The sequence below is a fragment of the Podarcis vaucheri genome, assembly GCF_965113315.1.
Source record: "Podarcis vaucheri genome assembly, chromosome: 4".
NCBI classification, from domain to species: domain Eukaryota; kingdom Metazoa; phylum Chordata; class Lepidosauria; order Squamata; family Lacertidae; genus Podarcis; species Podarcis vaucheri.
Window position 1 is genome coordinate 22,962,835 of NC_138762.1, and position 13,737 is coordinate 22,976,571.

At 40.4% G+C, this 13,737-nt stretch overlaps 2 protein-coding genes across 7 annotated transcripts in view; one reads left to right on the forward strand and one right to left on the reverse strand.

Moving 5' to 3' along the window:
- Window positions 1-13,737, forward strand: part of GRIA4 (glutamate ionotropic receptor AMPA type subunit 4) — a 252,480-nt gene that overhangs the window by 48,415 nt on the left and 190,328 nt on the right. The window lies entirely within an intron of this gene.
- Window positions 1-13,737, reverse strand: part of GUCY1A2 (guanylate cyclase 1 soluble subunit alpha 2) — a 550,449-nt gene that overhangs the window by 10,136 nt on the left and 526,576 nt on the right. The gene's annotated exons all lie outside the window — the stretch shown is intronic.

Sequence of the window (13,737 nt, forward strand, 5' to 3'; positions counted from 1 at the left end):
GCTTGGCAAAATGGCAAGCCGTAGCTGCTTTCAGGACCACCAACAATAAATGTCCCCAGGAGGTGACTAAGTTTCTTTCTCAAGCCAATGGGTGGTGTTAATCTCCACTTAAGTCCAGGATGCTGGCATAGATATATAAACTTCAGATGAGTCCAATGGACCTTTCCCACTTTCCAATAGAGTCTGTTTTATTATGTCATTAAACATTTATTAGATTGCAATATACTTCAGTGAAATTACAGAGTAACTTTATGTGACAGTCTGCTTTGATCTTAAAACAAAAAAGTAAGAAAATAGTTTTAAATGATGGTACAAATGTACTACACTCAAACCAATTTCCCTTTCTTTCTTTTTCAGTACACCTCTTAGTAGCTAACAATTGATTCATAGAATCTCACTGTGGACCCTTTTGACACTTGAAGCAAACTTCCAAATGACAGAATAGTATCTAATGTCACAGAAATGTCTTTCTCTCTGTTGCCTTATATAAAAACATATAAAGATATGTATACTTTTTAAATGTCCAAGGACAACCATAGGTTGGACATGGCTATTTGATCTTTGTCACTGATAATCAACAAAAAAGAAAAGAAAAATCCCCTCCCTCAATTTGCAGCCAGCCAAGCTTTCTGCACTGTTGCATCAGATTTTAGTACCCAAAGCAGGAACACACACACACACACACACACACACGAACTAGAAGCAGAGTCATTTGAGAGCCTTTTAGTACCTGAGTGCAAAAGCACCTGAATTTAAAAGGCAAAAGTCACACATGGCTTCATTGATTGCAAATACTAAGTGCATATTTAAACCAAAGGGTCAGGTTTCATTGCGAGAAGCAGACATAGAGCCAAGACCTATCCTGTTTGCCACTTCTGTGCTAATTTCAGGAGCACCAGCCATTTCACTGTATAGGCATGCATGTATTTTACTGTTTAAACTGATGGCTCTGGTTAATTCAAGATGGGGAAATTTAGAAACCAAGCTTATTCAATGTTAAAAACCCTGGCTCAATTAAGAGCCAAGATCAAATTCACTCTGAAATCTGAGTCTGACTATTATTTACTTATTTAAAATGATTATAATCCTGCTCCTCTGCAAAAAAGGCTCCCACAATGGCTTACAAATCGATAAAAGCAAGGCATTATTTGCCCTCGGGTCTTAAAATTCAAAAAGACATGACACAAAAAGAAAATGGATTAGGAGGGAGGAGGAACTAAGCCAAGTTAAAGTTAAAGGGACCCCTGACTGTTAGGTCCAGTCGCGAACGACTCTGGGGTTGCGGCGCTCATCTCACTTTATTGGCTGAGGGAGCCGGCGTACAGCTTCCGGGTCATGTGGCCAGCATGACTAAGCCGCTTCTGGCGAACCAGAGCAGCGCACGGAAACGCCGTTTCCCTTCCCGCCGGAGTGGTACCTATTTATCTACTTGCATTTTGACGTGCTTTTGAACTGCTAGGTTGGCAAGAGCAGGGACCAAGCAACGGGAGCTCATCCAATCGCAGGGATTCGAACCACCGACCTGATCGGCAAGCCCTAGGCTTTGTGGTTTATTATTAGTTATTAGTTACTAGTTCTAATGGCCAGCTGGGATGAAAAAGGAGAGGAAGAGTCAAAAGCTAATTATTTTTTCCTCTGTGCCAATAAAGTAGTTCTGCATGCCTTCTCTTCCTTCCTCTGTTACAGTCGGGTGCAATGGCTGCTGCCAAGTGACAGTTGATGGAAGGAGGAGCTGGCTTCTCAGCAGAGCTGGTAATGATATTGATTCTCTTTTCCCCCTCTCTTCTATTACAGCCTGATGTAATGACTACTGCCGGGCTAGTAATGGGTTCTTAGTCAGCCACACCTCTCTGCAAGCCTCTCCATTTCCAAATGAACTTACTCTTGCAAAGAGGGATGTCAGGGTTAGGGTGGGCTGGTGAGTGACAGGAGAGGCTTTATAAGCATTAGCCTTAATGCCTGGCCAATCCTGAGCTTGCTCAATAAGATTCTTTCTTGCTTGGCTGCATGGGAATTGTTGTTTCAAGCGATGTTTAATGCAGTGAATTGAGCTTAGGCCTCAGGAAAGTGTAGGCTTCAATGATGAGGACTAGAAGGCCGGGCTTGTCACTCAAAGACCTTGAGAAATCCCCACCCACGGTTAGCACCAGGATAGCAGTATTTCTCATTTAAATTATAGCAATTATTTCTAAATGTGCCATTGTATTAATAAATCAGCAGGCGCAAGTTTGTGTCTTCTTTTGTACTTGTGTTTGGCCGTGCATAACTGGCCGCCCTTGCCTTGCTGTCCCTTCAGCCCCAACACACAAATTTTCAAGGAGAAGATTATTTGAGGGGGCCCTGGCTAGGAAGGCATGGGATAAGGCCCTTGAGTTTTTCAAGCCTGTTCAGAGACCATAAGATTTTCCAAGTACTTACTTAAACAAACAAAAAATCCTCTCAGAAAACAGATTGCAATCTTAAGGTGGGGAGAGTTCAACTATTTCACATTTAAAACTTGTGTATTTAAACTCTCAACACAAAATATGAATTGGCCCTGAGTCCGATAATAGGACCCTCAACCCATTGGCTCTCATAAAAAATATTCTGCTTTATCGTTCTTTGTCATTCTACAGAGTATTCAAGGCAATGTTGTTGTTTTTATTGGCTTGGAGAGTCTCATGTAGTTTCTTTGCATCAGGTCAAACCGCAATCTTGAATGTTTGGTTTGTCTGACCACAGCCCTCAGGTGTGATTTCTACATTCAGTCCAAGCTCCGGTGCCCTTGTCCCCATTCTCACATCCCTGTGAGTGTGCCCTTTGACAGCTGTGGAATATGATTCCTTGGTTCCCATATTAGCATGGCTAATTACTTCTGCATGCTTTGAAGTTTCCACTCTCCATAATTCTGTAATAAATAGGTGATGTGAAATCAAACACACGAAAAGGTTGGGATGTAAAGGGAGCAATGTTCGTCTCTAAATATTTAGCACACTTACGTAATTTTGGCTGTTTTAAGGAGTTTTGCCCTTCCACAGTTTCCAAGATCCGAAAATGAAACTATATGCTTGGCTCATTCAATTTATGCCAAAGGGAAAACAGTCTTGCCTAGTCAGTGAATCAGGCACATGACCTTTATGTTTTGCTTCATGAGAATGCAGTGCCTGTCATCCCCCTGGACCTCATACGTGGCTTTGACTTATATGAGACACATATATAATCCCCTCTAATCCTATTGAGAGTTACACACAGTTATCAAAGAAGATACATTTTTAACCTCTTAAGCAAGCCGTCCATGAGGCATCTGGAATTTATAATTCTCATCAATTTGGAGCAATGCAGGTGAATAAAATGAACCTTTAAACTAAAACTGTTGCTGACATAGCCTGGAGACTCAAGAGCAAAAGTGAATATTCAGCAATGTATGGCTCCTCCTTTTCTTCCAGCTACCTTATAATATTAACTTCCTTGTAATCTTCAGAGGCTTGCATAATGGAGATTTGAAGGCTACACTGTTGAGTGTGTGAAAGAAAAAGGCTGATCTTTGGAGACCGAAGTGTTTCCGATTACAACAAGCCCATTGGCCAATTAAGTGTCTAAGCAAATAATTTACCCTCACAAGATGGTGTGGCTCTACACAAAAGAAAACTCGCAAGAAGATGGTGTGGCTCTACACAAAAGAAAAATTTCAAGTGCATTTGTGTGGGGTCTTGTTAAGGCTGGGGATGTTAGTGTAAAGCTGAAACTTTACTCAGAGAGCTGAAATAATTCAGTGGCTAATCCAGGGCAATGTGGGTAGCTGAAATGCTGCAAGGGAAGCAGGGCAGGAGAGGTGCTTAGCTCTTTCCCCACCTGCAGGTTTTCTTCCATACCTGTCAGCACCTTTCCCACCAGCTGAGATTTCTTCATGTGCATTTGCCATGAAGAAGAAGAAGAAGAAGAAGAAGAAGAAGAAGAAGAAGAAGAAGCAGAAGCAGCAGCAGCAGCAGCAGCATTGTTTGGACTTGATATCCCACCTTTCACTCCCATCAAAGAGTCTCAAAAAGGATAACAATCACCTTTCCCTTCCTCCCCCACAACAAACACTCTGTGAGGTGAGTGAGGCTGAGATACAGGGTGAGTCTTTTAAAAGAACATGTGTACTCTGTATCCACGAGGCCTATTTTAAAAGACTCGCCCTGTACTTCAGAGAAGTGTGACTAGCCCAAGGTCACCCAGTAGCTGCATGTGGAGGAACGGGGAATCGAACCTGGTTCACCAGATTACAAGTCCACTGCTCTAAACCACTACACCACACTGGCTCTCACCATGATGGTGTGTGGGAAGGGAAAGCATGGGGAGAAGCAAATGCTGAATTTAATGGAAGTTGTATGATCTTGTCTATATGACACACAGTGCTATTTTTCGGGGGACGGGACACTCACCATGAACGCCTCCCTTGTTCTCTTATAATGGTAGTTGTGCCTACCTGAGAGGTGCCAGAACTGTGTTCCAGTGAGTTACGGCTAAAGAAAAGTGGCAGAGAACTCTAAAATGTTCAGCTGCTACTATGCTCTGGTGGGCCAGGCTTGGCCTGCTCAGATTGTGAGCTACGAAGCCCAATATAGTCCACCAGCAGTATATGATAGTCCATTAGACTTTGGTAAATCTTTTGGCTCTATCCTCTGCTTCGGACCACACATGCAGGGGCATGATAAGACACACATATACTCACTCCTTTATCTATCTGTCTATTTATCTGATATATATTTAGCATGCTGAGTCATGAGCTTGGCAGGCCTGGGCCAGGCAAACACAGATTTGCAAACCCAGCCAGCCAAGTTGTATTTTTTAATGAGAAGTTTAGCCAGAGATAAATTTTGACAACCAAACAAGTAAAAATTCACATCGGTAGAAGTAAAATTGAGTGGTATTGCTTATTTACTTACTTAAAGTATTTTCATCCTTCGGCTGATGACAGATTGGTTTACAAAAGATAAGTATAAACAAATCAGTATATTAGCATAAATAAACAACCTATTTAAAGTCATGGCGATAAGGACATTTTACCTCGTCGGGTGTTTCTGCTTCTTTTGGGCACCAAAGCATTCAATATGGTACTCCATTAGAGCAATAATCACCTGAACATCCCAGGGTGGTTCACAACAGAAAATACAGTGGTACCTCGGGTTAAGTACTTAATTCGCCGGGGGTTCGTTCTTAACCTGAAACTGTTCTTAACCTGAAGTATCACTTTAGCTAATGGGGCCTCCTGCTGCCGCCGTGCCACCAGGGCACAATTTCTGTTCTCATCCTGAAGCAAAGTTCTTAACCCAAGGTAGTATTTCTGGGTTAGCAGAGTCCATAACCTGAAGTGTATGTAACCTGAAGCGTATGTAACCCGAGGTACCACTGTACTAAATGAGAATGTAAAATACATAATAAAACAAAAACAAACCAATAACCAACAAACATATCTTTAAAAAAGCCATAGAATGTTAATCTGCTGAGTGCCTGGTTGAAGAGAAACATTTTCACCTGGTGCCTAAAGATATGTAATGAAGGCACCAGTCAAGCCTCCCTGGGGAGAGCATTCCACAAATGGGAGCCACTGCAGAAAAGACCCATCCTCGTGTTGCCACCCTCCAGACTTCTCATGGAGGAGGCACACAACAAAGGGCCTCCGATTATGATTGTAGGGTCAGAGTCGGTTCATATGGGGAGAGTCGGTCCTTGAGGTACTGAAGTCCTGAGTCATTTAGGGCTTTATAGGTCAAACCCAGCAATTTGAATTGGGCCCAGAAACTAATTGGCAGCTAGTGTGGTCAAACCAGGATCCATGTAATATACTCAAACCATCCTGCCCTGGTGAACACCACCTTAAAACCTAATCCTTTTCACTAACCAGGAGGACGTCTGTGAGAGCCTGGGAAGGAAGTTGGAGGAGGGATGTGATATAGTGCACAAGCCTGTGTGCTGCTTCTCATCTTTGTGATTGGACAGCGTAATGTCTGCATTGGACCAGTGTGCTTGAGGAAAGCATGAGGAAGGTCAAGAGATATGCGTACTGTGTTCTTGGGATGCATGCATCCATACTATAATCAACTTTCCAGCATTTCTTATTGCAGAAGACAAATCTGAACTATGTGAATGTCAAATGTGTTGCAAGAAGCAACAAAGACATCCATGCCTTAATATGTGCCCTTCTTTTATTAGAAATTCTGAGTCATCATGCTTGCTGACTGAACAGATATCCTCAACTTCAGGTTTACTTAACTTTGGCTATAAAACAATGCCATTATTATTTTGGAGGTTCAATTCTATGCACATTGCAAAACTTTGCCCCGCAAGTACTTTTAACTAGAGTCAATAAGAAAATTGCTAGTAACCTAACAAGTGAGCTATTGAAAACCAACGTATGTGGCAGTTTTCCGTACATTGATAAATAAACCCAGACCCTATACTAAAACTGTGTGCTTTAGTAGGACCTTGCCACCACGGCAGATTGACTTAAAACAACATTTCTGAATAGATTTAGTAGCACAGCAGCTAATCTCAGAGACATTAGGAGCGAATAGCTATACAGTGACATATTTGTATAATGTGTGAGTGGAATGAAGGTCATGCCTTCTTTTCACAACAAAACGCTAGCACATTTTTCTGGTATGTGTTTACTGCTTAAATACAAAATGCCTTTAATTATGTCTTTGAGTGCACCAAAGACCTAAAGGTATATTGGTGCAATTTGTTTTCTGGAATGAAACTCCAGAGGTCAGCTCAGGATTGTTCTGTGAGTTAAAGACTTCAAAGGTAGTGGGGGGGAATGGAAACTTCCTATAGGTATTCTTATTTATTTAGTAAGGTGTTTTTGTTCTTCACACAATGCAATTTCTACTCAGTATCATCCCTGCTTCTTTTGGGCAGCCTTTTAGTCTGTCCAGAAACTGTTTCTCATTAATGTTGATTAAAGAGGCCTGGATTAAGATAATCAAATGTTGATGTGTGTGTTCCACACCACACACACCGGGCGTGCACCTGATTGATCAGCTAGGTAATTATCATCTTCCTGATCTGCTTCTAACTTTGTTTATATTGTGATTTGGAAAGAGCAATTAATTTTAGGCAGGCTAATTTAGGTTTCTCATACCACATTTGCAAGCTTGTGTAAAGGAATCTTATTTATTGTTAGATTTTCCCTTGTGAGTTCCTGTGTACTCACATCTAACATTGGACACAAAACAATATGTAGGAAATGAAGGGTTTTCTCTCTACACACACTCTGTGCATACAGATTATAATGTTACGAACTTCTGTAATTTGCACCTCACCTACCCCCCCCCAATTCCAAGCACACTTGCTAAGAGCCCCATTAAACACAGTGGTTGTGTACTTTATGCCAAATCAAAATACGCAGGATGTGCTGTGACCACACGCACACACACACACCCCTTCAGCTTTATTTAGCATTTTCTTGGGCAGGAGTTGATTCAACCACTTGATCATATTGATTACCACTTTCCAGCTCTTTGAAATCCTTTTGAGGAGGCACTGGGGAAACCCAGCCAAATGGGTGGGGTATTAATAATAATAATAATAATAATAATAATAGTTGTTGTTGTTATCCATTTTTTTCACAGTATTCTGAATCTGGCTGCACCATGGCTATTAGGGTTTTTTTAAATACCTTTCAAAATACTTTCTAACACTGAATTTGTATTTTCCACACCGACATTTTCAGTATACTTTCTACCACGATCCCAAGTTCCCTTTTCTGGAGAGTTACTGCCCTTTTAAAACCTGAACTTCATGTTGTATGTGGCAGGGGTTTGCTTCCTTGTATTGAGTTCTACTTTGGAAACTCTTCCAGTTATGAGGGTTGGGATGTCTTGGAAAGTGTTGGTCACATGATGAGGTGAGCATTCCTACATGTGGCAAGAAAGAAGGGGAGATGCATGTAATATCTAATTATTTATTTGGCATAGCTAGAATATTTTTATATTAATTAAACAGTACTATGGAAAACAGCTATTTATTACCTGAATTGAGCCTGTAGTTAGGGATGGAGAATAAATTCATTCAGACCAAGTTCTGAAGTGAACTGTTTTGAATACAGCTATCAATCAGATTATGTACTGTATTTCCCCAAATTTTGTGATGCAATTTCAGTTCAAAAAAATAAACAGCCACATGTGCATTTTACAGGGAAATGTGATATACATACACACATATATATATATACTCTATACATTTTTTGGGATGGCAATACTTATGAGTATAATTCAAGTGTGATTTTTTTCCCCTTTGGGTTTGAAACAATGGCAATAAAACCTAACTGACTTATGATTGAATGAATGCAGAACAACATAGAACGAAAATAGGTTGCAGCTTAAATCATTACATGTAGTAGAAGTGGAGTGTCCTGTACATAAAGCTAAAGAGTGAAATCATAGGGCTGTTAGGTCTTGTGTTTCTAGTAAATCTTTTGTGATAGATGGAAGAATGATCATTAACCTTTCGCATGAACTATAAAGTGTGCAGTTTAGGAAAATGAAGATTGAACTGTAAAAGCCATTCAAAGCCTTATCTACAATTCATGGAATATTTCTTCACTGATTTGTTAGTGCTATTAACAGTCCCAGGATGCAAGAGAACTATGAAATAGAGTTAACAAAGGGTGGGTGCAGTTCTAGGTGTGTCAGACGAAGTGTTTTAGATGGTAATTCTATGTAAGAACATTCAGTGCTTCAAGATACCCAGGGGCAGTGGGAGTGAGAATTGATCATTTCACTCCCCCTCCCCTTTAATGAGAAAAAGATAACAAGATGCATATTGAATTCAGTAGGTTCTCTGTGGGATTGGGACTTCCAATCTTTGATTGTTTTGGACCCTCTATGTTGGCAGAAACTGCCTACTAGAATACCTCTGTGTGACCGTACTCCTTTCAACTTTCTTCTCATAACTCACCTTTTCTAGGGAGCTAGAACACCCATTGCCCTTTTGAAACTAAGCCATACCATAAGCCATACCATTTGGCATACCATGAACTATGTCATTTGAACTAAGTCAATTTGGCATACCATGTCATTTGAACTATGGCCTGGTTCAAATGACATGGTATGCCAAATTGACTTACTGGGTCTTTTTTACTCACGTGCTGCACTGAGCTCAGTCAAGGTCTGGCTTAATGTGTCATCTAAAACTGAGTTTGTAGTTAAGCTCTCTCTTTACTAACCATGAGCTATAGCCAATTGCTGATCTCCTTTCCTGCACCATGGGCAAAGCAAAACAAAATCTGGCTTATCATGTCCTTTGAATATGATCTTAGTTTACTGTTCATGGTTTGCATAGAGGAAGCCTGGATTCAGATGACATGACATGCCAAACTGTGGCTTGTTTTATCTGCAGCATGGCAGGAGTGAGGGAGAAGGACATTAAGTCATAGTGCAGACATTCTCTCTATCCTGGAAGCTCTGCTTCCTAATCATTTATTTCTCTTGCCATAATGTTTTGGGAAAGGCACTGTGCACATGCTCACTCATTATATAGGTTCCATGGCTGTTACAGCACCATGGAGAGCTCCTAGTGAGTGACTTACTGAGACAAGGCACAAAAGTGAATTGAGGTTTGTTTTTTAGCTTTGGCCAGCAGTCCAGTTCTCTTAAGCTCTACCCAAGAGGTTCTTAAGTAGCCATACCTCTGTCCTAAAGATAATAGAATAATAGAACTGTAGAATTGGAAGGGACCCTTAGAGTCATCTAGTCCAACCCCCTTCTGTGCCGGAGTCTTTTGCCCAACGTGTCCCAGTCTGCATGGCCAATGACCAGGGATAATGGGAGATGTATTCTTGCAACATGTGGCGCACCACAGGTTCCGTAGTACTGGATTAGAGTCTGCTTTTCCCCATATGACCATGGCCAGCTAATGTTATATTTAATAAGGCAAGAGCCCTGTTGTTTTCCCTGCTATACGAGAAGTGCAGATCTTTTATAGCAGGGATGGCTAAACCTGGAACCTTCCAGGTGTTCTGGACTGTAACTCCCATAATCTCTGGTCAATGGCATGCTGGCAGGGGCTGATGGGAATCTAACAACATCAGGAAGGCCACAGGTTAGCCACCCCTGATTACAGCACTATTTTTGCCCCTGGAAGTATGAGATTATCTCCAACAACACCTGTCTCCTGGTGTTTAGACTGCTACAGTATTTGAGACCTTTTCCCCCATTAAAGATATGAAACATTAAAAGAGTGCTGACATTTTGGGTTCTTCAAAATTTTATTTTAATTATATTGTAGTTCTGCCGCCATTTTAAAAAATCTGCATATGGATTTCTTCTTTGATTTTTACTTGTTTGCTTGTTGTGTTCATGAAATTGTAATGCCTGAATGTAAGAAGTGTCACTGAGTTTTGGAAAGAGAGTATAGAATAAATAATCATGTGCTGAGTTTCCTTCATTGGTTGGACTAGATGATATTCAGAGCCCCTTCCAACTTTATAATTCTATTATTCTGTGAGGCAGAACCCCTTTTAAAGTGTTCAAATACTGTTTAAACACAGATACCAGGGCTCTTTTAATCCAAGACAGCTGTTCATTTATAAGCCTTCACGCTATACCCACTGATTTCTTCCTGGGACATCATCTAAATCTCATTTCAGTCATGCATTGTGTGTTGTAATCTTGCACTCACTTTATACAGATGCAGACCCAAACCTGAAATGTAACTCACTTGTTCAAGGTGGCAAAACTCAAAATGACTGGGGACTTTGTCAAACAGAGAGGTCATGAAAGTGGGACAATATATTCAGAGTGCTAAAAATGTGGCATGTAAGCTTTTGAGTCACAAAGAATCTTCCTCAGGCTGAATTTTTGCAACAAATGCTTGTTACGTCCGCGTTTTCCATATTTAGAATGGCTGAGCTGTCCACCCAAAAATGTAATGTGTGAAGTAGGCCCTTACCATTGCTGTCAAATCATGTTCATTGATTCCATTCTTACAGTTATTAACCTAGGCCAGAACCTGCTCTTAATGCACAAGTATTAATTTTACCTCTCTTTAACCTTATACCTGGGGACACGGGTGGCGCTGTGGGTTAAACCACTGAGCCTAGGGCTTGCCAATCAGAAGGTCGGTGGTTTGAATCTCCACAACGGGGTGAGCTCCCGTTGCTCAGTCCCTGCTCCTGCCAACCTAGCAGTTCGAAAGCACATCAAAGTGCAAGTAGATAAATAGGTTCCGCTCTGGCGGGAAGGTAAACGGCATTTCTGAGCGCTGCTTTGATTCACCAGAAGCGGCTTAGTCATGCTGGACACATGACCTGGAAGCTGTACGCCGGCTCCCTTGGCCAATAAAGCGAGATGAGCACTGCAACCCCAGAGTCGGTCACGACCAAACCTAATGGTCAGGGGTCCCTTTATCTTTAGCTTTAACCTTATACCTCTTTGGGTATAAGGTTGTTACTGAGAAACTCATCAACATGATCTCTAGGGCCATAGTCCTAATACAAAATGCGGTGGATTATACCTGGTTGAGTAATCAGGTAGATCCTAAGTGTCTGATCTTTTCTCTTTTTTCTGAAGTTGAGGCTTTGCATGCCTTTTTGTTTCACTTCAAGGGATATTGCCTCACATATGGGCAGGCGGTGTTGTAAGTGTGGATTATCATGGCCTCAGTTTGCAGTGCTGAACTACAATGATTTGGACACTGTTATGTCAGTGATTCAGTTTGAATCCACAAGTTCATTTCTTTTAAGATGAAATTTTAAGCTAAGTTGCAGCCAGAGGCTTTTAATCAACCATCATTGTCACTGAATTTAGCCAGTGGCTCTGGAGAAAGAATGCCTCTTGGCATCATAATATAGGAAGAGGTTTTTCCTTGGGCACAATATTTTGTACTTTATGCTTCCTTGCTCCGTACCCTGTAATCTTTCCTCATTTCCAACAACCAGTAAAAAAGAGGGGGGGGGATTTACAAATGTGTTTTGCTTATTGTCCCAAGAAATTATGAAGTGTAAACTGAATTTCACCACATTTATATTATTTATTTAATATCTCACCATCAACCTAATCATTTATGAATACACAAGCCCATAAATACAGTGAATGATGATATTTGAATTTTTATTGTCTATTCTACATAAATGCCTATTAAAAAAGACCTGCTGTAAGTTATCGAAAATAAATGTAAAACAGTTCTGCACAATAATTTCCTTTACATCTCTTTGCAGCTTTCCTCTGAGATGCTTTCAAGAATGTGGAAGCAAAGCACTTTTTATATAAGAAATGTTTTTCCCCCTCTCTCGTTTATGCCCCAAAGAAAATAAACTCCTTTGCCTTTATAAAGTCTTATATTGCTCATCATGTTGCATCTCATATTCCACAGATCTTTGGGATATAACCTTAATAAAATTTATTTCAGTGTCTGGGAGGTTTTATATTTTTGTTTCTTTTAAAAATCTATCTGCTTGATATCCAAATCTGGCCTAGCTGCTTGCAGCATGCTTAGGGTTGAATCGTTCTATTTTATCTTAGTTGTCCATGTGTGTAGCATCAAAAAAAAAATCAAACCTCCTTGCCTTTGAAAAGCTAACAGCTGTTTTCAAGCAAAATAATTTCAAAATCATATTCTTTCCATGACAAATTTGTGTTAATGAAATAAGGAAAGGAAAGGACTGACAAACCCTCTTGTTTCTCACAAGCCCTCTTGTTTCTTTCTGCAGCCTCAGTGTGCATTTTTATTATACTGTTTCTACCCAGAAATCTGAACTTTGTTTCTAGACTTTATGGTTACAAAAGTACACTTGAAAATGTAAAGCCAACATATGCTATAGTTGGTAACAATTGGGCAATCATTTTAAAATTATTTTTTTTAAGCCATTGTTATGTTTTTCAACACTGCAACACTACTTGCAAACACCCTCATACCAATATTTTTTCCTGGCTCACTCAAGTTTTCACATTGGAGAATAACTGCTTAAGAATAATATCTGTCTTGACAATAAAATTATGGTAATTACACTCAGTACAGAACTTGGGTTACAATATTGAGGATTCAGTTCTGATCAAGTTGCCCTTGATATAAGAGATGCACAAAATGTCTCTGAAACATTGCACAATACATTGGTACCTTAGTTTAAGAACAGCTAAGTTTATGAACAACTTGGATCAAGAACGCTGCAAACCTGGAAGTAGGTGTTTTGGTTTGTGAACTTTGCCTTGGAAGCAGAACATGTCCCGCTTTCTGTTGAGTGTGTTCCATTTTTAAATAGAGTCCCCCACTGCTATGGGAAAGCACGCCTTGGTTTAAGAATGCTTTGGTTTAAGAATGGACTTCTGGAACGGATTAAGTTCGTAAACCAAGGTACCACTGTACAAGTTGTTTGTTTGTTTGTTTTTGCTTTGCAAGAAGGATTAAGCCCCACATGATTGCATCATTTGCAGCATATAAAAATGGTGTTTCAGTAACTGCTCAATCTCCTTTGCATTGATTGGAAATAACATATGGACTTCTTTTGATTTTTAAAGTTTCTAAATGTTCAGGTGCAAAAGACTGCATGTTCCCATCTTTCCTTTTTAGGTCTAATAAGGATGCCACTAATACCATCAGTGTGACAGGTCAGGATATAACAGTTATGTTCAAGTGTGTTTCTGCTCCTGCCCCACAACTTTGGAGTACCGCCTTGTGGAGAATGCAAACTCCTGAATTTCTGGTCCTAACTAGATGTGTGCCTAATACGGAGCAACGAGCTACTCATTTTGTGTTATTGGGACCAGAGGAGCCCAA